A 23,782-nucleotide genomic window follows, 5' to 3' on the forward strand; every position below is an offset into this window, starting at 1 on the left:
GTCACCTTTATGACTACGTCAAAGAGCTTTCCTGCCTTCTGGCTTCCAGTTGGGTTTGGCCCAGTGAAAGGCATTTGGAAAAGATCAGAAGGTGGAAAGTGAGTGAGACTGGGGTATTCTTACAAGGTTGCCACAGGTTAGCTACATCCATTTACTGAAGGGCACAACTCTTGCCAACACCCAGGAAGTGCCCTTTTCTGACTTAGATATGATAATGGTTCTCCAATATTACCTGTGTCAGTTCCCCTAAACCTTGCCCATGTCCTTGTAGATAAATTTTTCTGCAAATTACACTTTTGAGCGTACTGTCTTGTTTTCTGCCAGGACCCTGACTCATATAACATATGAGTTATAACTTATTTACCATGCCTTTCCTAAACTCCTTACATTGTCTTGACGCCCCACACAGCCATATAATTACTAAGACTTGCTGATTTCAGATCCCAAATATTACTCAAGTAATATACCTTTTCTCTCTTTTCACTCTTAAAATCCTAGAGGCCCTTAATACATCTCTATGAATTTAAGTGTGAGATAGAAAAGGGCTGATTAAGGTAAACTGTGTATTAAAAATTGTCAACCCCCAGCAAACTGATTATATGGTCAACTTGATTATATTTGGCTTTATTATTCTCTAGCTAATACATGAATGTGCATCTTGTGACCCAAATGTTTCTGTCTTCGGATCCTTTTTTTTTTTTTTTTTTTTTTTGAGATGGAGTCTCGCTGTCTCGCCCAGGCTAGAGAGCAGTGGCAGGATCTCGGCTCACTGCAAGCTCCGCCTCCTGGGTTCACGCCATTCTCCTGCCTCAGCCTCCCAAGTAGCTGGGACTACAGGCGCCCGCCACCATGCCCGGCTAATTTTTTTATTTTTTACTAGAGACGGGGTTTCACCTAGACCTCGTGATCCGCCTGCCTCAGCCTCCCAAAGTGCTGGGATTACAGGCATGAGCCACCACGCCCAGCTTGATCCTTATATTTTATTTATTTTATTTTATTTTTTTATTATACTTTAAGTGTCAGGGTACATGTGCACAAAGTGCAGGTTTTTTACATATGTATACATGTGCCCTGTTGGTGTGCTGCACCCATTACCTCCTCATGTAACATTAGGTTTTTCTCCTAATGCTATCCCTCCCCCCTCCCCCCACCCCACAGCAGGCCCCAGTGTGTGATGGTCCCCTTCCTGTGTCCATGTGTTCTCATTGTTCAATTCCCACCTATGAGTGAGAACATGCAGTGTTTGGTTTTTTTGCTTGTGATAGTTTGCAGAAAATGATGGTTTCCAGCTTCATCCATGTCCCTACAAAGGACATGAACTCATCATTTTTTATGGCTGCGTAGTATTCCATGGTGTATATGTACCACATTTTCTTAATCCAGTCTATCATTGTTGGACATTTGGGTTGGTTCCAAGTCTTTGCTATTGTGAATAGTGCCCCAATAAACATACGTGTGCATGTGTCTTTATAGCAGCATGTTTTATAATCCTTTGGGTATATACCCAGAAATGGGATGGCTGGGTCAAATGGTATTTCTAGTTCTAGATCCCTGAGGAATTGCCACACTGACTTCCACAATGGTTGAACTAGTTTACAGTCCCACCAACAGTGTAAAAATGTTCCTATTTCTCCACATCTTCTCCAGCACCTGTTGTTTCCTGACCTTTTAATGATTGCCATTCTAACTGGTGTGAGATGGTATCGTATTGTGGTTTTGATTTGCATTTCTCTGATGGCCAGTGATGATGAGCATTGTTTCATGTGTCTTTTGGCTGCATAAATGTTTTCTTTTGAGTAGTGTCTGTTCATATCCTTTGCCCACTTTTTGATGGCATTATTTGTTTTTTTCTTGTAAATTTGTTTGAGTTCATTGTAGATTCTGGATATTAGCCCTTTGTCAGATGAGTAGATTGCAAAAATTTTCTCCCATTCTGTAGGTTGCCTGTTCACTCTGATGGTAGTTTCTTTTGCTGTGCATAAGCTCTTTAGTTTAATTAGATCCCATTTGTCAATTTTGACTTTTGTTGCCATTGCTTTTGGTGTTTTAGACATGAAGTCCTTGCCCATGCCTATGTCCTGAATGGTATTGCCTAGGTTTTCTTCTAGGGATTTTATGGTTTTAGGTCTAACATGTAAGTCTTTAATCCATCTTGAATTAATTTTTGTATAAGGTGTAAGGAAGGGATCCAGTTTCAGCTTTCTCCATATGGCTAGCCAGTTTTCCCAGCACCATTTATTAAATAGGGAATCCTTTCCCCATTGCTTGTTTTTGTCAGGTTTGTCAAAGATCAGATAGTTGTAGATATGTGGCATTATTTCTGAGGGCTCTGTTGTGTTCCATTGGTCTATATCTCTGTTTTGGTACCAGTACCATGCTGTTTTGGTTACTGTAACCTTGTAGTATAGTTTGAAGTCAGGTAGCGTGATGCCTCCAGCTTTGTTCTTTTGGCTTAGGATTGACTTGGCAATGTGGGCTCTCTTTTGGTTCCTTAAGAACTTTAAAGTAGTTTTTTCCAATTCTGTGAAGAAAGTCATTGGTAGCTTGATGGGGATGGCATTGAATCTATAGATTACCTTGAGCAGTATGGCCATTTTCGTGATATTGATTCTTCCTATCCATGAGCATGGAATGTTCTTCCATTTGTTTGTATCCTCTTTTATTTCCTTGAGCAGTGGTTTGTAGTTCTCCTTGAAGAGGTCCTTCACATCCCTTGTAAGTTGGATTCCTAGGTATTTTATTCTCTTTGAAGCAATTATGAATGGGAGTTCACTCATGATTTGGCTCTCTGTTTGTCTGTTATTGGTGTATAAGAATGCTTGTGATTTTTTCACACTGATTTTGTATCCTGAGACTTTGCTGAAGATGCCTATCAGCTTAAGGAGATTTTGGGGTGAGACAATGGGGTTTTATAGATATACAATCATGTCATCTGCAAACAGGGACAATTTGACTTCCTCTTTTCCTAACTGAATACCCTTTATTTCCTTCTCCTGCCTGATTGCCCTGGCCAGAACTTCCAACACTATGTTGAATAGGAGTGGTGAGAGAGGGCATCCCTGTCTTGTGCCAGTTTTCAAAGGGAATGCTTCCAGTTTTTGCCCATTCAGTATGATATTGGCTGTGGGTTTGTCATAGATAGCTCTTATTATTTTGAGATACGTCCCATCAATACCTAATTTATTGAGAGTTTTTAGCATGAAGGGGTGTTGAATTTTGTCAAAGGCCTTTTCTGCATCTATTGAGATAATCATGTGGTTTTTGTCTTTGGTTCTGTTTATATGCTGGATTACGTTTATTGATTTTCATATGTTGAATCAGCCTTGCATCCTAGGGATGAAGCCCAGTTGATCATGGTGGATAAGCTTTTTGATGTGTTGCTGGATTCGGTTTGCCAGTATTTTATTGAAGATTTTTGCATCGATGTTCATCAGGGATATTGGTGATCCTTATATTTTAAAAGATCATTGAATTCTTTCAGTTTTGTTTTATTTATAAACATAGAATGCTTTTATCTAATGGAATGTTGATAGAATCCTTTTTTAACTTTTTCTTTTTTACTTTTTTTAAATTCTTATTTTTTTTTCAGTAATATGGTATTCCCCAGAAAGAATCCTAATATACAAAATAAATTAAAGTGAAGCTGGTTCTGGTTAAAGCAGGGTTAGCACCTAAGATACAGCAGGAATGTTAAATCTCTATTACTGGTGTTTATTAAGTATTTGTTTTCTCCCAGTTATTTTCTCCAACTTTAACTCTATTGCCATCCTGGCCCTGGGCTGAAACCCTTATTCACCGACATAATCAGAAACTGGTTGTAATGAGATCCTAGCTCCCATTCCACCTGGGCAGGATGATTTTTCAAGAAAGATTCTTGTTTCAAAGGTATTTGGAATCTCCATCCAGGATGAAGATTGATTTATTCTTTTTTTGTATAGGAATTAAAGAAACTTGATGAAAGAAATATGGAAAATCTTTCAGTAAATCAGAAGAGTTCCCCTTTGTAACATAAGCTCTGAATATCACTTTCTGACAAGTGTGATCCTATTAGCCCTATTACTAACTATATTTATTAGTAGACTTATCAAACTTGCAGTTAGCCAAATGTCTTTTCTATGTCGTATACTATAAATTATATCTCTTCCATTTGATCTTATATTTAAGGTGATTTTTTACCCTTTTATGGATATTTGGATTCTAATTCTGTTCTGCATTCATTCTTGTTGATATTGTCTTCATCCTAGTTAATGGAAAATAATGTTTATTTGAATAGAACTGCAGAGAAAGCCTTTTGATCTACCAATAGAGAACTATCTAAAAGGAAATTGAGTCATAAATCTGTGGATGGTTGTTTAGTCAATAATAAATATATCTGAATTTTGAGATATCATCTAGCTCTTGTTTTGCCATCTGGTCCATAAGGAGATTTTTAATGACTTTGCCAAATACCTTCTTAAAATCAAATTAACTATGTCTAGAGCATTTTTCATATCTGCCAACCAAGTAATACTTTCAGAAAATGATTAAGATTAGTCTGACATGTCTTGTTCTTGATAAAGCCAAGCTTGCTTTCACTGCCTTCCTTTCTAAACGTGTAAAACTATCTGCTCATTAATTCCTTCAAGAAATCTTGCAGAGTTCAGCAGCATGGCTTAAAGCCTGGCTGGTTTATAATTTGAGGTCTCCACATTCTTTTCCTTTTCAAAAAAAAAATAGAAACAGTTTTATTCTCTAGTCTTCCAGCATGACTTCTATCTTTATAGTTCTTCAAAGATTACCATCATCAATCCAATCATTTCATCTCCAGTTCCTTGTATTCAGTTCTTTCAGGAAATCATGTGGGTCAAAATGATTGCCCTAATTTAAAGCAGGTGAAAGATCTGCTACTATTTCTTCATCTATCTGAGCTTATGATTTATTCTGGTTTTTTAAAAAAAATATTTTGAAATTATTTTAGAGTTCAGGAAGAGTTGCAAAATTGTGCAGAACATTTCTATATACCCTTTAAACCCTCTAATGTTAACATCCTGCCTAACCATAATCTAATTATCTAAACTAAGACATTAACATTGGTACAGTACTGTAAGCTAAAGGCTTTCTTTTCATTTCACCAGTTATTCCATTAATGCACTTTATCTTTTTCAGGATCCAATCCAGGATCCCATATTACATTTAGTTTTCATGTCTCCGTCATCTCCTCCAATCTGTTAGAATTCTTCAGTCTCTCCTTATCTTTCATGACCTTGACACTTTCAGTACTATTCAGGCATTTTGTAGATTGCCCCTCAATTTGAGTTCTTCTAATATTTTCGCCTTAGTAGATTAAGATTATGCATTTTGAGGACAAATACTTGGAAGTGATATCCTGTTCTCAGTGCTTTATAGTAGGGTCACATGATGTTCATTACGTCTTATTATTGATGAGACTAACCTTATTGCTTGGTTTAGAGGTTTACATCAGGCTTCTGCACTGTAAAGCTGCTATTTTCCCCCTTTGTAATTAATAACTATGTGGAAAGAGATACTTTGAGACTATACAAATATCCTCTTTCTTCCTAAACTTTCACTTACTATTTTTTAGCATTCATTGATGTATCATGCCTGCTATAATTATTACTAGAGTGGTCATTATAACAGAGTTTTTTTATTTCCTTCATTCCTTCTACTTTTATTAAGTGAAATTCTTCAATAAAGAAGAGCTGTTTCTTCTTTTATTTTTAACAGCCTCTTGAGATATAATTGACAATAAAACAGCACATATTTAAAGAGTATGTTTTTATGTTTTAACACACGTAAAACACTGCAATCAAGATAATGAAAATACAACCACCAAAAGTTTTCTTGTATTTCCTTCTAATTCCTCCCTCCTACTTCTCCCCATCTTCCATGCTGTCCCCAAAGAGTGTACTGCTTTCTGTCACTATAGATTAGTTTACATTTTCTGGAATTGTATATAAATGGAATAATGCAGTATATACTCTTTTGTCAATTGGCATCTTTCACTCAGGATAATTATTTTGAAATTTATTCTTGCCATTACATAAATAAATAGTTCTTTTTTTCTGAATTATGTTCCGCTATATGGATATACTACAACTAGTTTATCTATTGACTTGTTGATGGACATTTGGGTGTTTTTTGTTTTGATTATCACAAATGGCTATTCTGGCTTTCTTTTGATTAGTGTTAACAGAAGTTATCAGATAGTTGGGTTTTTTTTCTCTTAAGTCTGGGTGCTGGAATAGAATCAGGTAGTAGAGTTATCAGGCCACTGACAATTCTATTCATTTTATTTTCAGTTTCATTTCTCACTCTGTTTCATTTTGGATAGTTTCTATTGTTATATCTTCAAGTTCACTAATCTTTTCTTCTGCAATGTCTAATCTGCTATTAATCTCATCTAGTGTATTTTTATCTCAGACACAGTTTTTATCTCTAGAAGTTCAATTTGGCTCTTTTTAAAAATAGCTTTTATAACTCTTTGTCTTTTTAAACATATGGAATACAATTATAATAACTATATTAATGTTCTTCTTTTTTTTTTTTTTTTTTTGAGACAGGGTCTCACTCTGTCACCCAGGCTGGAGTGCAGTGGCACGATCTCAGCTCACTGCAACCTCCACCCCCCAGGTTCAAGCAATTCTTGTGCCTCAGCCACCCAAATAGCTGAGATTATAGGCACGCACCACCACACTCAGCTAATTTTTGTACTTTTAGTAGAGATGGGGTTTCACCATGTTGGCCAGGCTGGTCTCAAGTTCCTGACCTCATGTGATCCACCCTCCTTGGTCTCCCAAAGTTCTGGGATTATAGGAGTGAACCATCAAGCCCAGCCATAATAACTGTATTAATGTTCTTCTTGCTAATTCTAAAAATCTGTGTCAGTTCTGATGTTTCCATTGATTTCTAACTAAAAATTTAATTGATTTAATTATAGATTTGCTTGCAATTTTAAGAAATAATATAGAGAAATCCTATGTGCCTTTTGTCAAATTTCCTTCAATGGCAACATCTGGTAAAATTGTAGTAAAAAATCACAACCAGAATATATCGATACAATGCACTGATCTTGTTCAGATTTTCCCAATTCTACCTGCACTCATATCTGTATGTGTGTGTATTTGGTTCAATACAATTCCGTCCCATGTGCAGATTCATGTATCTACCTTCACAGGCAAGGTACAGATTTGTGCCATGGCCAAAAGGATCACTTATGTTACCCACCTCTCTCGTCCCCACCCTCACCCCCATTCCTAACCCTTGCAACAACTAATTTGTTCCCCATTTCTAAAAGTTTGTCATTTCAAAAATGTTATATAAATGAAATTATAGAGTATATAAACTTTGGGTATTGGCTTTTTCATTCAACATAATTGCCTGGAGGTTCATCCAAAATTGATTAATTTTTCTTCTCATTATGTGTTATATTTTCCTGCTTCTGTGCATGCCTGATCATTTTTATTGGGTGCTAGCATTGTGGGTTTTTTTTTTTCTTGTTGCGTCCTGGGTATTTGTTTATGCCTTTAAATATTCTTCAGCTATGTTCTGGGATGCAGTTAAATTACTTGGAAAAAAACATTTGATCTTTTTAGGTTTTGCCTTTAAGACTCATTAAGTGTTACTAGAACAGTATCAGTCTAAGTCCTCTTATTCTCCACTGCTGAGCAGAACACTTACGAATATTCTACCCTATACCTACAAGTTATGAATTATTTTAGTTCTGAGCCCTATGTGACTATCTTTCTTTCCAGCAACTATTTTATCAGCCTCAGTTATCCCCTCACATGCTGAATACTCAAAAGGAAACTTCTATAGATCCCTGCATTTCTCTCCCAGTGTGTTTCTCTCTTCTCCAGCATTCTATTCTGTAAACTCATACTGCATTGGTCTCCCTTGACTCTTCAGATATGTTTCCTCTACTTAGGATTTCTGCTGAGCTCCAGCTAGGTTTAACCTCTTTGCGTGCAGCCTGGAAACTCTCTCAAGACAATAAGCTAGGGACGTTCTAGAGATCACTTCATTTGTTTACTGTTCCTGAGGGATTGCACCTTCATTGCCTGCTGTCCATTGTCTTAAAAACCATTGTTTCATATATTTTCCCTGTTTTATTTTTGGTTGTTTCAGGCAGGAGGGCAAATCTGACCCTTATTTTTTCACGTTGACTTGAAGCCAGAGTCATTACTTATTATTTTACAGTCTATTACTTATTTTTTATCTAATTTATTTTATCACTTTGATATAAGGTTGAAATTTGAAATGTAATTTTATTTTTATGTTATTATTGCATTGTTCATCCAAGTAAAAGTCTTTTGCACACTATTCTTGTTGTTCTGAACATAACTTTAAAGATTTATTTTTATATCTTTAGGCTTTTAATTTGTTCTGGACTTGATAAACTTTTTGACATTTTTGTCACATAGCTTTTCATTTCCTCTCCCTTTTCTTTCTACCTTTATTCCTTCTTTCTAGTCAATAAATATGTTTTTGAGTGTGTATAATGTTTTTGATGCTGTGCTAAGCACTGGAAATAATGTCATGAAAAGGATGGAAAAAATCTTTGATCTCTTGCTTAAATTCTAGTGATGGGAGAAAGGAAATAAACACATAAATAAAATTATTTTAGTTCAGAATATGTGCTGTGTAGAAAATAACAAGCTTTTCAAGGTGATATTTGAACTAAAATAGTAACGAGTAGTACACGAGTGTTGAGAATAAGTCTGCTTACTTCCCACAACTAAGTAAGATACTTCTGAGTATTCCACCCTATGCCCCATGAATTATGAAGTGATGAGCAACAGCAATTATCAGAAGAGCTGGAAGAGCATGTCAGGAAAATGGAACAGCAACTGCAGAAGCCAAAAGTCAAGAATAAGTTCGACATGTTCAAGGAACAGAAAGAAGAACAGGATGACTGGAGGGTCATCCAGGAAGAAAGGAGTGCTACAAAGTGAGGTCAGGAAAGTATTCAGAAATCAAAGCACATAATTGCTAAAGGACTGAATCTTAGATTATGTACCTTGCCTTTTACTCTTGAAATATGGCTTCATTATACCTGAGGCACTTAGAAAATTCCCTGTACAAGCATTTGAGCCTGTACAGCCATCTCTTTAGGCTTGTATGTTCAGAGAGTCCTTTTAAAAAAAAAAAAGTAAATTAATAACTTCAAGACCTTCTTTGTCTTCCACATAACAGTTGCTGGTATCTGGGCATAGTGGCTCCTGCCTGTAATCTCAGCACTTTGGGATACTGAGGGAGGTGGATTGCTTGAGCCCAGGAGTTCGAGACCAGCCTGGCCAGCATGGTGAACCCCAATCTCTATAGAAAATATAGCCAGGGGTAGTTTTGTTTCATGTGCTGGTTATATACTAAGTTGATTTAAATAAATAAATAAATAAATAAATAATAAAAATTAGCCAGGAGTGGTGGTGCATTCCAGTAACCCCAGCTACTCCAGAGGCTGAGGTGGGACAGTCACTTGAGCCATGAGGCAGAGGTTGCAGTAAACCAAGATTGTGTCACTCCAGCCTGGGCAACAGAGTGAAACCCTGTCTCAGTAAGAACAACAACAAACATAATTTCTGGCCATGTACTTTTTTCTGGCTTTGAATACTTTGAAATATAGTTTTCCAATGTCTACAGTTTCCAATAACTGTAACACTCCCATTGTACATTTCTTAGGCTGTTACAATCTCCAAGAAAACATGACCCATTATTCCAATTATTCCTGTTATTATTGGTCAGAGTTAACTACAGAGAAGCAGCTTGAAGGGACAGCTATGAACAAGGCATCCAAAATTTCATCAGATTGTCAGCTTTTATCACAAAGACTTCCAGCAGATTGCTTCTTCCAGTCAATTCTCAACACAGCAATAAGAGATACCTTCCTAAAGTACAAATAAGGTTTTGTCACTCCTGTTGCTTATACTTTTACGATGGCTTCTCATTGCAATCAAAATAAAAAGCAAAACATGATGATGGCTAATAAATCCATACATGATTCCCTCCCCGCCTATTTCTCCAGCCTCATCTCATGCCAGTCCCACTTTCCTCATTACACTCAAGTTACACTTCATTACAGTGAATTCTTCCTTCAGCTTCTAAAACATACCTACCCAGCTTTTGTCCAGCTCTGTAGTTTTTCACATCCTGTTTCTGTTGCCTGGAATACTCTTCCCCTGATTCTCTTCCAACGGTCAGCTTCTTGCTCATCCTTTAGGTCTTGCTGAAATGCCACCCTCTCAGAAGAGACTTCCCATTTATCTAAAGCTGGTCTTTCCTGCCCATATGCTCTCTTGAACCCTTATTTCTTTCATAACATGACCTGCAATTATTTTACATATGAAGTTGGTTATTGGTTTTTGATCTGTATGCACCATTACAATGTAAACTCCAGGAGAGCAGGGTCCAGATACAGAATCCCCAGTGCCTAGCATTATGTCTGATACATAAAGTCCAGTAACGGAAAAAGGACATTTAGGTGTTGAAAATCCTCATTATCTAAATATTACTGATTCAGTATGACCCAATAACTCTTATGACTCTATTGTTGAACAAGATGAAAAAGATGAACATAAATGTTATTGTCTTATAACATGCATTTTTACTAAATATAATTTCATTTTTAGTTGTTTATGACAAATTTCCACTTGTATTTTGTAAGACTAATGAAGACTTGATAATATGGAATTTCCCAGTGGCTTTCTGAGTGTGTGTGTGTGTGTGTGTGTGTGTGTGTGTCTGTCTGTCTGTCTCTCTGTCTGTATGTATGTATGTATGTATCCTTGAAGTAGATTGAGGCTGCCAGAAATTTCTTCAAAAAACATAATTTGTATCGTAGTAGATGTTTGGCAATGCCTGATGTAAAACCATGGTTGAAAATATGAATTAGCATGGGATTTTATCACTTTTGTCATTCAGCATCAGTCACTTAATACTGTTAAATTATAGCACTCATATTACAATATCCTGGATTTCTTTTTCAAAAATAATATTATGTTGTTGAAGTGTTCATGCCTGAAACACTAGAGTTATCACTGCAAACACATCTATAGATTTAATTGTTTATTATGAGTGAGAAATGAACGGACGATCTAAATTTAAAGTTTATTTGAGGGTTTCAGGACTATTTTCTTATACATTTGTTAAATTCCTTTCATTTGTCCCTCTAGTTTTTAGTGTAAAAATTCATAGTTACTTTTCAAGGTTGCCCACTGTGTTTAATAGATGACTTATATGTCAACATCCGTTTTCTGATTCCATTTTGTATATTTTCCTGACAAAAACAACCAATCAATAGCTGGTAATACTGCTTAACCATGAGCTAGAATTAATATATGCTCCCACACATTACATAACCTATTTCAGAGACTGACTGTGTAGATCATTAGAGGCTAGTTTATTAGCTGATTGGTTAGTCAGACTCATCAGTATCCATCTTGAGAATTATAAAAATAAAAATTTTAAAACATCCCAATTGATGTTAAAAAAGAAAAAGCTGCAATAAAGAATAAAATCTTCAAATGGTACCTTCAGTTCAAAATAAAGAAATCTTTATATTTTACTCTGCACCTTTGCTTCTCTATCAGGTTGCCATGGAAATTTTTTCATTAACATTAGATTGGTTTGCCCAGAGATAAAATTGCTTGCATCATTTCATCTTTTAATGTTCCTGAAGCTTCCTAAGCCAACTTCAGTGTTTTAACCTCCAAGTTGTTCCAGATTCCGAAGAGTTTCTGCCTTGCTGAGTATTTTTGAAACTCAAACACAGCACATTGATTTCCTCAATGTTAGCATCAAGGTTGCTGTCATGTTTTCATTCTGCATGGGTGCAAAAATAATTTTAAGCATTTTGTGTCATCAAATAAAAATCTTGGATTATAATCTATAGAATTCTAAGGACATTTACATAATAAATATAAAGAAACAAAGACAAATGCTTGTATAAAGGCTTCTATTTAATGTTCTACCCTTTTTTGCTGTAAAACATTAACATCCATGTTAATGAAAATAAAAAATAGTATGTAATTTGGGTAATTGGGCTTCATACACCCCTATTTATGTGTTAAAATTTGTGATTGAACAGAAATATAACTGGCTCTCTGTATCTGAGGATTCTACATCCATGGATTTAACTAACCATGGATCAAAAATATTTGGAAAAGAAAATTACCTATGTACCGAACATGTATGTACAGGCTTTTTTTTTCTTGTCGTTATTCCGTAAACAATGCAGTATAGCAACCAGTCACATAGCATTTACATCGTATTAGATATTATAAATAATCTAGAGATGATTTAAGTGATATGAGAGCATGGACATAGGTTATAGGCAAATACTATGTAATTTTATATCAGGGACTTGAGCAGCCATGGATTTTGTTATTCGTGAGAGGTTCTGAAACCAGTACCCCATAGATACTAAGGGATGATTGTATTCCACTTGTGTATATTGTCTAAAATAAACATAATTTTGGCCGGGTGTGGTGACTCATGCCTATAATCCTAGCACTTTGGGAGGTTGAGATGGGTGGATCACTTGAGCCCAGAAATTTGAGACCAATCTGGACAACATAGTGAGACCCTGTCTCTACAAAAAAATAAACAAAAATTAGCCAGGCATTGTGGCATGTGCCTGTAGCCCTAGCTACTTGGGAGGCTGAGGTGGGAGGATTGCTGGAGCCCAGGAGGTAGAGGATGCGGTAAGACACAATCATGCCACTGCACTCTAGCCTGATGACAGAGCAAGGCCCTGTCTCAAAACAAAAAAAAAAAGAAAGAAAGAAAGGGAGAGAGAGAGAGAGAAAGAAAAAGAGATGGAGGGAGGGAAGAAGGGAGGGAGGGAGGAAGGATTTATTTTGTTCTAAGTACTGTGATTGCTTCATGCTACTTAAGTTAGCTCTGAAGTGGTTTCTAAAAGTTATTCCACAGATTTTGAGGGAACATACCATGTATTATTTCTCTTTTGAACACCTAGACATATATATAAGTAGACGCTCACTACATGTTTTATGCACTAACATTTAATTTTAGTGTCTAAAAATGAAGATACAAAGAATAGTTTTACTAACGCCAACCAGGGAAGAAAAGGTTGAAATCTCAAGATATTTTGTGTTAAAGGAACCCAATTTCACCATCTATAGATACTCAAATACTATATGTGTGATATTTAAATGTCGATAGTTTTACACTCAACATGTTCTTTGACTCACTTTTCTTCACTTGATAGTATGTATGGGGAGTCTTTCCATATCACTATAGAACTAGCTTTTTTAAGTGTTGTATTCTCTCTATAGTATGAATGTTTTATAGATTATTTATTCATTCCCCAACTACTAGGAATTTAGGGTTTTTTGTATTTTTTACTCTAATGTTCAATGCTACCAAGAATATCATTTTATGTAACTTGTGCACGTTTGATCATTTCTTCAGACCTGGTGAAGAACAATTGTTCTTCCAAAGGATATGCACATTTAAAATTCTTGTAGATAATGATACATTACCTTCCCAGAAGAATATAACAGTTTGTCCTTTTACCAGTGGTTTATAACACTACTTTTCCACATCTTTGATAAAACTTGATATTAGCAATCATTTTTAAATGTTTACAAATTTTATAAGTAAAAAGCAATACTTCTTTATTATTGTATTTTGCATTTTATGATTACTTCTAAGATTGAGCATCATTTATTATGCTTACTGGTCTTTTGCATTTTCTCTTCTCAGTCTGTCCATATGTACTGTCCGTTTTACTTTGCGGCTCTCTATCTTTTTCTTATTGGTTTTCTTATTGGTGTTCTTTATACATTCTGGATATTATTTTTTTGAGAGAGATAAAGGGTCTCACTCTCACCCACGCTGGAGTGCAGTGGCGTGATCTCAGCTCGCCACAGCCTTGACCACTCTAGCTTAAGCAATCCTCCTGCCTCAGTCCCACTGAGTGGCTAGGACTACAGGCGTGCACCGCCACACCTAGCTAACTTTGGTATTTTTTGTAGTGACAGAATTTTTCCACTTTGCCCAGGCTGGTCTTGAACTCCTGAACTCCAAGTGATTCACCTGCCTCGTCCTCCGAAAGTGCTGGTGTTACAGGCAGTGCTGGGGTTACAGGCATGAGCCACTGCACCTGGCCAGGATATTAATATTTTGACTCTTGAATATGTTGCAAATATTTTCCCCAGGCTATCAGTTGAATTTTAAGGTTTTTTTATGATTCTTTTGCAGAAGAAAAGTTTTAATTTTTTTAACTTTTATTTTAGATTCAGGGGTACATGTGCAGGTTTGTTATATAGGTAAATTGCATGTTACAGGGAGTTGGTGTACAGATTATTTCATCAGCCAGGTAATAAGCATAGTAACCAATAGGTAGTTTTTTGACCTTCACCTTCCTCCCACCCTCCATGCTCAAGTGGGTCCCGGTGTCTGTTGTTCCTTTCTTTGTGTGCCTGTGTACTCAATGTTTAGCTCTCACTTATAAGTAAAAACATGCAATATTTGATTTTCTGTTCCTGCACTAGTTTGCTTAAGATAATGGCCTTGAGCTCTACCCATGTTGCTGCAATGACATGCTCTTGTTCTTTCTTATGGTGTCATAGTATTCCATCGTGTATGTATACCACATTTTCTTAATCCAGTCTACTATTGATGGGTATTTAGGTTGATTCCATGCGCATAATTCTGCAATGGGCATATGTGTGCATGTGTCTTTATCATAGAATGATTTATATTCCTTTGGATATGTACCCAAAAATGGGATCGCTGGGTTGAGTGGCAATTCTGTTTTATGTTCTTTGAGAAGTCACCAAACTGCTTTCCACAATGGCTGAACCAGTTTGCACTGCCACCAGCAGTGTATAAGCATTCACTTTTCTCCAGGAACTTACCAGCATCTGTTCTTTTTTTTTTTTTTCTTTGTAGTAATTGCCATTCTGACTGATATCAGATGGTATCTCCTTGTGGTTTTGATTTGCATTTCTCTGATGATTAGTGATGTTAAGCATTTTTTAATGCTTGGTTGCTTGGAAGTCTTCTTTTGCAAAATGTCTCTTAATGTCCTTTGCCCACTTTTTAATGGGGTGTTTGTTTCTTGTTCATTTAAGTTCCTTATAAATTCTGGATATTAGAACTTTTTCAGATGAATAGTTTGCAAATATTTTCTTGCATTCTGTAGGTTGTCTGTTTACTCTTGATAGTTTCTCTTACTATGCAGAAGCTCTTTATTTTAATATTGTCGCATTTCTCACTTTTTGCTTTTGTTACAGTTACTTTTGGCATCTTCATCATGAAATATTTCCCAGGGCCTATGTCTAGAACGATATTTTCAAGGTTATTGGTTATCTTCCAGGGTTTTTATAGTTTTAAGTTTTACATTTAAGTCTTTCATCTATCTTAAGTTTGTTTTTCTATATGGTATAAAGAAGGGGCTCAATCTCAATCTTCTGCATATGGCTAGCCAGTTATCCCATCAACATTTATTGAATGGGGAATCCTCTCCCCATTGCTTGTTTGTCTTGACTTTGTTGAAGATCAAATGGTTGTAGGTGTGCAGCTTTATTTCTGGGCTCTCTATTCTATTCCACTGGTCTGTGTGTCTGTCTTGGTACCAGTACCATACTGTTTTGGTTACTGTAGCCTTGTAGTATACTTGTGTGTGTGTGTGTGTGTGTGTGTGTGTGTGGAGAGAGAGAGAGAGTATATATATATAGAGAGAGAGAGAGAGAGAAAGGGAGAGAGAGACAGAGACAGAGACAGAGAGACAGAGAGAGTGAGAGAGAGTTGGATAATGTGATGTTTCGACCTTTGTTCCTTTTATTTAGGATTGCTTTGACTATTTGGGTGCTTCTTTGGTTTCATATGAATTTTAAAATAGTCTTTTCTAATTCCATGAAAACTGTCATTGGTAGTTTTGTAGGAATAGCATTGAATCTGTAAACTGTTTCTAGTAGTATGGCCATCTTAATGATATTGATTCTTCCTCTCCATGGGCATGGAATTTTCTTCCATTTGTTGTGTCGTCTCTGATCTCTTTGAGCAGTGTTTTGTAGTTCTCCTTGTAGAGATCTTTAACCTCCCTAGTTAGATGTATTCCTAGGTATTTTATTCTTTTTGTGGCAAATGTGAATGGGATTGTGTTCCTGATTTGGCCTTAGCTTGGATGTTGGTATATAGGAATGCTACTGATTTTTGTACATTGATTTTGTGTCCTGAAACTTTGCTAAAGTTTTTTTTTTTTTAAATGAGATCTAGGAGGTCTTGGGCAGAGACTATGGAGTTTTCTGGATATAAAATCATATCGTCTGCAAACAGATAGTTTGGCTTCCTCTCTTTCTATTTCAATTACTTTTATTTCTTTCTCTTGCCTGATTGCTCTGGCCAGGACTTCCAGTACTGTGATCAATAGGAGTGGTGAGAATAGACATCCATGTCTTATTCTGGTTTTCAAGGATAAGGTTTCCAGATTTTGCTCATTAAGTGTGATGTTAGCTGTGCATTTGTCATAGATGGTTCTTATTATTTTGAGGTATGGTATGTCCCTTCAATGCCTAGTTCATTGAGGGTTTTTAACATAAAGGATGTTAAATTTTGTCAGAAGCCTATTCTGCGTCTATTAAGATGATCATGTCAATTTTATTTTTAGTTCTGTTCATATGATAAATCACATTTATAAATCTGCATATGTTGAAGTAATCTTACATCCTAGGGATAAAACTTAATTTATCATGGTGGATTATCTTTTTGTTGTGCTTCCTAATTCAGTTTGCTAGGATTTTGTTGAGGATTTTTGCATTGAAGTTAATCAAGAAGACTGGCCTGAAGTTTTCTTTTTTTGTTGTGTCTGCCAGCTTTTGGTATTAGGATAATGCTGGCTTCATAGAATGAATTAGGGAAGAGTCCCTCCTTCCCTGCATTTTTTTTTTTTTTGGAGTAATTTCATTAGAAATCGTACCAGGTCTTCTTTATACACCTGGTAGAATTCAGCTGTTAATCCATCTGGTCCTGGGTTTTTTCTGGTTGGTAGGATTTTTATTAATGATTCAATTTCAGAACTCATTATTGGTCTGTTCAGGGATTCAGTTTCTTCCTCATTCAGTCTTGGGAGGTTCTTTGTTTCAAGGAATTTATCAGTTTCTTCTAGTTTCTAGTTATGTGCATAGAGATATTCATAGTAGTATCTGAGAGTTTTTGAATTTCTGTTGAGTTGGTGGTAATGTCCTCTGTGTCATTTCTGATTGTGTTTATTTGAATCTTTTTTCTTTTTTTTCTTTATTAGTCTAGCTAGCGGTATATCAATCTTACTTATTTTCTTTAAAAAAAGCCACCTTTGGATTTGTTGATCTTTGGTATGGTTTTTTGCCTCTTAATTTATTTCATTTGATTTTGGTTATTTGTCTTCTGCTGGCATTGGAGTTGGTTTGCTGTTGTTTTTCTAGTTCTTCTAAGTGTGATATTATGTTGTTAATTTGAGATCTGTCTCACTTTTTGATGTAGGCATTTAGTGCTGTAAACATTTCTCTTTACACTGCTTTAGCTGTGCCTCAGAGATTCTGGTATGTTGCATGTTTGTTCTCATTAATTTCAAAGAGTTTCTGGATTTTGGCCTTAATTTCATTATCTACCCAAAAGTCATCCAGAAGCCGGTTAATTTCCATGAAATTTTATGATTGTGAGTGATTTTCTTAGTATTGATTTCGATTTTTATTGCACTGTGGTCCAAGAGTATGTTGATATGATTTCAGTTTTTTTGAAGTCACTGAGAATTCTCTTACAGCCATATGTGTAGTCAGTTTTAGAGTTTGTGCCGTGTGCATATGAGAAGAATGTATATTCTGTTGTTTTCAGTGGAGAGTTCTGTAGATTTCCATTAAGTCCATTTTGTCAAGTGTCCAGTTCAGGTACCAGGTATCTTTTTTAGTTTCCTCCTTGGTGATCTGTCTAGTACTGTTAGTGGGATGTTGAAGTCTTCCACTGTTATAGTGTGGGAATCTACATCTCTCTGTAGGTCTCCGAGAACTTGTTTTATGAATCTGGGTGCTCCTCTATTGGGTGTATATATTTTTAGGATAATTTGGTCTTCTTGTTTAATGGAACTCCTTACCACTATGTAATGCTCTTCTTTGTCTTTTTTGATCACTGTTGGTTTAAAGTCTGTTTTGTATGATATTAGAGTAGCAACCTCTGCTTTTTTCTATTTTCTAATATCTTGGTAGATTTTTTTCCATCCCTTTACTTTGAGCCTATGGGTATCATTGCTTGTGAGATGGGTCTCTTGAAGACAGCATACTTTTGGGTCTTGCTTCTTTATTCAACTTGCTGCTCTGTGCCTTTTAATTGGGGGATTTAACCCATTTATATTCAAGGTCAGTATTGATGTGTGAGAATTGGATCCTGTTATATTGTTAGCTGGTTATTATGCAGATTTGATTGTGTAGTTGCTTTATAGTGTCAATGGTCTATGTACTTGAGTGTGTTTTTGTGATGGCCAGTAACAGTCTTACCTTTCCATATTTAGCACTCCTTTAAGGACCTCTTGTAAGGTAGATGAGGTGGTAGTGAATTCCCTTGGCATTCACTTGTCTGAAAAGGGTCTTTTTACTTGTGTATTTATCAAGCTTAGTTTAGCTGGATATGAAATTCTTTCTTGGAATTTCTTTTTTTTAAGGATCCTGAATATAAGCCCCCAGTCTCTTCTGGTTTTTAGGGTTTCTGCTGAAAGGTCCACTGTTAGCCTGTTGGGGTTCCCTTTGTAGGTGACCTGCCTCTTCTCTCTTGCTGCCTTTAACATTTCTTCCTTCATTTAAACCCTGGAGAATCTGAGATTGTGTGTTGAGGATGTTCATCTTGTATAGTGTCTTGCAGGGGTTCTTGGCATTTCCTGAATTTGAATGTTGGCCTCTCTAGCGAGGTTTGGGAAATTTTCATGGCTGATATTATCAAACATGTTTTCCAGGTTGCTTGCTTTCTCTCTCTCTCATTCAGGGATGCTAATGAGTCATAGATTTGGTCTCTTTCCACAATTCCATATTTCTTGGAGGTTTTGTTCATTCTTTTTTATTATTTTTTATTTTTGTCTGACTGAGTTATTTTGCAGAACCAGTCCACAAGCTCTGAGATTCTTTCATCAGCTTGTTCTATTCTGATGTTAATACTTGTGCTGGTGTTATAAAATTCTTGTAGTGTGTTTTTCAACTCTTTCAGATAAGTTTGGTTCTTTCATAAAATGATCATTACATCTTTCAGCTCTTCTATCATTTTATCTAATTCCTTAGATTCCTTGGATTGCATTTCAACTTCTCCTGAATCTTGATGAGCTTTGTTCGGAGTCATATTCTGAGCTCTATTTCTGTCATTTCAGCCATTCAAGCCTGGTTAAAAACCAGTTTTGAGGAACTAGTGCCATCGTTTGGAGGTCAGAAGATGCTCTGGGTTTTTTTGAGTTACCAGAGTTCTTGCACTGGCTCATCAGTGTGGCTTGGTGTTCCTTCAGTCCTCGAAGTTACTGTCGTCTGGATAGGGTTTCTTTGCTTTTATCTTCTTTAATGCTTTTGCATTTGATTGTGGTCTAAGGTGGGTTCAGTTGATTGGCTTTGTTTCTGGAAGATTTTAGGGGGCCAAGGCTCAGCTCAGCACTCATGGGCTGCATGCTATAACTTTAAGGGGCTGGTACTGGGTCCCCAGCTTTGTTCTCTGGCTCCTTAAGGTTAGAAACCTGCTGCACCAGAAGGGCCAAGGTGTACTCAATCCACTGGCCACAGTGCTCCCATGGATGATGCCAGCCAAAGCAGTTCATTAGAGCAGTGGCTGCAGAATCCATGCTCACTCACATATGCCAGCAACCATGGCAGTGCAGCAGGTTGCACACACATCAGCTGGGGCCAGGCACTGATGGGGGTGGGGTTGCCAGCATCTGTGCATGTGTTTGCACAGGTAGTGTAAATATTTATGTAGTCGAATTAACCAGTCTTTTGTATTAGGACATTTGCTTTTTAATTTTTTATATATTTAAATTTTTTTATATCAATAGCTCTAGGGGCACAAGTTGTCTTTTGTTACATGGATGAATTGTATGGTGGTGAAGTCTGGGATTTTAGTGTACCCATAACCCAAATAGTACACGTTGTACTCCAATAGCTAGTTTTTCATCCCTCACACTCCCCCACTCTCCCTCATCTGAGTATCCAGTGTTCTTTATACCACACTGTATGCCTTTGCGTACCAATAGCTTAGCTCCCACTTAGAAGTGAGAACATGTGATATTTGGTTTTTGATTTCTGAATTACATCACTTAGAATAATCACCTCCAGTTCCATCCAAGTTTCTCCAAAAGACATTATTTCATTCTTTTTTATGGCTGAGTAGTATTCCATGGTGTGTTTATATATATAAATCAGTATACACCATATTTTCTTTATCCACTCATCAGTTGATGAACATTTAATTTGACTCTATTTCTTTGCAATTGTAAATTCTTCTTCTGAAAAAATACATGTGCAGGTATCTTCTTGACATAATGAATTTTTGTTTTTTAGACAGGATCTCACTCTGTCACCCAGGCTGGAGTGCAGTGGTGTGATCTCAGTTCACTGCAACCTTTGCTTCCCAGGCTCAAGCAATCCTTTCTCCTCAGCTTCCTGAGTATCTGGGTCTACAGACATGTGCCACCATGCACATTTTGTACTTTTAGTAGAGACGGGGTTTTGCCATGTTGCCCAGGCTGGTCTTGAACTCCTGACCTCAAGTGATCTTCCATCCTTGGCCTCCCATAGTGCTGGGAATACAGGCATGAGCCACTGTGCCCAGCTGATATAATGATTTATTTTACTTTGGGTAGATACCCAGTGGTGGATTGCTGCATCAAATGGTAAATCTATGTTTAGTTCTTTGAGAAATCTCCATGCTGTTTTCCACAGAGTTTGTACTAATTTGCATTCCCACTATCAGTGTGTAAGCATTCCCTTTTCACCAAATCTACACCAACATCTATTGTGTTTTGACTTTTTAATACTGGCCATTCTGGCTGAGGTAAGATGTTATCTCATTGTGACTGTAATTTGCATTTCCCTGATTATTAATGATGTTGAGTTTTTTTTTATGTTTTTTTGCCATTTGTATATCTTCTTTTGAGAAATGTTTATTCAAGCCATTTGCCCACTTTTTAATGGGTTGGGTTTTTTTTGGGGCGGGAGGGTGTTTTTTGTTTGTTTGTTTGTTTGTTTTGAGACAGAGCCTCACACTGTTACCCATTCTGGAATACAGTGGAGTGATCTTGGCTCACTGTGACCTCCGCCTCCTGGGCTCAAGCGATCCTCCCACCTCAGCCTCACGAGTAGCTGAGACTACAGGCGCCCACCACCACGTGCAACTAATTTCTTTATTTTCTGTGAAGACGGGGTTTCACCATGTTGCCCAGGCTGGTCTTGAACTCCTGAGCTCAAGCAATACCCCCATCTCAGCCTCCCAAAGTGCTAGGATTACAGGTGTGAGCCACCACGCCCAGCCTTATTTGTTATTTTTCTTGCTGCTTTGAGTTCCTTGTAGATTCTGAATATTAGTCCTTTATCAGATGCATAGTTTGCAAATATTTTCTCCTATTCTGTGGGTTGTCTGTTTACTCTGATGATTATTTCTTTTGCTGTGCAGAAGTGTTTTAGTTTAACTAGGCCCCACTTATTTATTTTTTGTTTTGTTGCATTTGCTTTTGGGGTTTTCATCATAAATTGTTTGCCAGAGAAATCAAGAAAGAAAAAGAAATAAAGAGTATTCAAATTGAAAAAGAGGAAGTTAAACTATCTCTGTTTGCCAATGATGTGATCTGATCTGATACCTAGAAAACAATAAAGAGTCCTCCGAAAGACTCCTAGATTTAAAAAATGTATTTAGTAATGTCTCAGTTTACAAAATCAATATATACAAATCAGTAGCATTGGTATAAACCAAAAACAACCAAGCTGAGGATCAAATTGAGAATTCAGTCCCTTTTACAATAGCTACAAAAAATAAAATAAAATATTTAGGCATATTCTTATCCAAGAAAGTAAAAGATGTCTACAAGGAGAACTATAAAACACTGTTGAAAGAAATTATAGATGACACAAATGGAACTATATCCCATGTTCATGAATTGGAAAAAACAATATCATGAAAATGACGATAGTGCCCCAAACAATCTACAGATTCAATGCAACTCTTATCAAAATACCAATGTCATTCTTTATAGAATTAGAAAAAAAAATTCTGAAATTCATATGGGACTAAAAAAGAGCCAGAATAGCCAAAGCAATTCTAACCAAAAAGAACAAATCTGGAGGCATCACATTACCTGACTTCAAATTATGCTATTATACAAGGCTATAGTAACCAAAACAGTATGGTACTGGTATAAAAGTAGATATACAGACCAATGGAACAGAATAGAGAACCCAGAATTAAAACCAAGTACTTAAAACCAATTGATTTTCTAGAAAGAGTACAGTAATATGACTTGGGGAAAGGACACCCAATTCAATAAATGGTGCTGGGAAAATTGGATAGCCACATGTAGAAGAATGAAACTGGATCCCTATCTCTTTCCATATGCAAAAATGATCTGAAGATGAATTAAAGACTTAAATCTAAGACCTGATAACCATACAAATTTGGGAAGAAACCCTAGGAAAAACTCTGTTGGGCATTGACCTAGGCATTTGCTTTTTATATCTTTTAGAAGGCCATCATAAATATGACACAAATACACAAATTCTGTATTTTTTAAAAAGCACATATATTTTACTTTGGTTTAGTTTTTAAGTCCTGAGTCATCTGGAATGCATTTTTGTGAATTTTATGAGCTATGAAAATAACTTACTTTTTTTCAAATGGGTATTCAATTGCTCCAATACCATTTATTGAATTAGCCAGCCTTTTTTCAGTGGTTTAAAATGCTACCAGTTTCATAACTAAATTTGCATATTATGTGGGTTTGTGGCCAATCTCTTGTTACACTATTTGCCTATTCCTGCACCAATACTATAGCTTTTAAAGTATATTTTACTATTTGGTAAGGTAATTTAGCTTGCTTTTTATATGTTAGTATTATAGCCAGCCACCCTTTACCTACCTTTCTCATTGGTTCTCATAATTTTTCAGTTTGGGTTTTCTAGGTAACTGATCCTATAGACTTCAACTACTGACAGTTTTATCTCTTTATTTCTATTAATCATACTCCATATAAGAGTTATTTGTTTTCCCAAACATTTAAGATCAGTCTAATTCCAGATAAACATCTCTGGAGGAACTCATTTCTATCAGCTTCCCCTGAAGTTTTTCTTCCTTCCTATCCATTCCTCACCCAAATTTAGTCCTTCTCTATTCATCCAAGGTGGATTTCAGTTATTTTTCCCAATTACTTTGAGTTATTCTAAGCCATATGTAAGCCTGGGGGAGGTAAGGAAGAGATTCAAAAGTGAAATATCCCATTATGACATTAACCTTTTCTGACCTGATATAAAATTGTTTTGAATTGTTTTTCCCCTTTATATGAGCATTTAATGACTTTTTTATTATATTTTTCATGAGTCTGTGCTTGTCTTCCCAGCGTTTTGTCTCTTTCCTGCCAGACTGCTCATCTTGCTTGTTATATGTCCAAAATTACTTTCCTTCCTCCCTTATACTCATACTGCAACTTCTTTAACTTCATGTAAACCTTTATTATGGCTTAGAGCCTATTTTCCATATTTTCAGTAACACAGCACATCCCAAACTTTATTACCCCTCTGTCTTTTGTCCCCCAACTTCAAAACCCATCTCCTAT

General features: G+C 36.3%; 1 protein-coding gene and 1 pseudogene across 23 annotated transcripts in view; one reads left to right on the forward strand and one right to left on the reverse strand.

Annotated features, from left to right (window-relative positions):
• The window catches only part of LOC103889956 (ubiquitin carboxyl-terminal hydrolase 12-like), a 98,569-nt pseudogene extending 88,360 nt beyond the window's left edge, over positions 1-10,209 (reverse strand).
• Positions 1-23,782, forward strand: part of MBD5 (methyl-CpG binding domain protein 5) — a 475,596-nt gene that overhangs the window by 358,490 nt on the left and 93,324 nt on the right. The window lies entirely within an intron of this gene.

Source organism: Pongo abelii, chromosome 11 (assembly GCF_028885655.2).
Source record: "Pongo abelii isolate AG06213 chromosome 11, NHGRI_mPonAbe1-v2.0_pri, whole genome shotgun sequence".
NCBI classification, from domain to species: Eukaryota; Metazoa; Chordata; class Mammalia; order Primates; family Hominidae; genus Pongo; species Pongo abelii.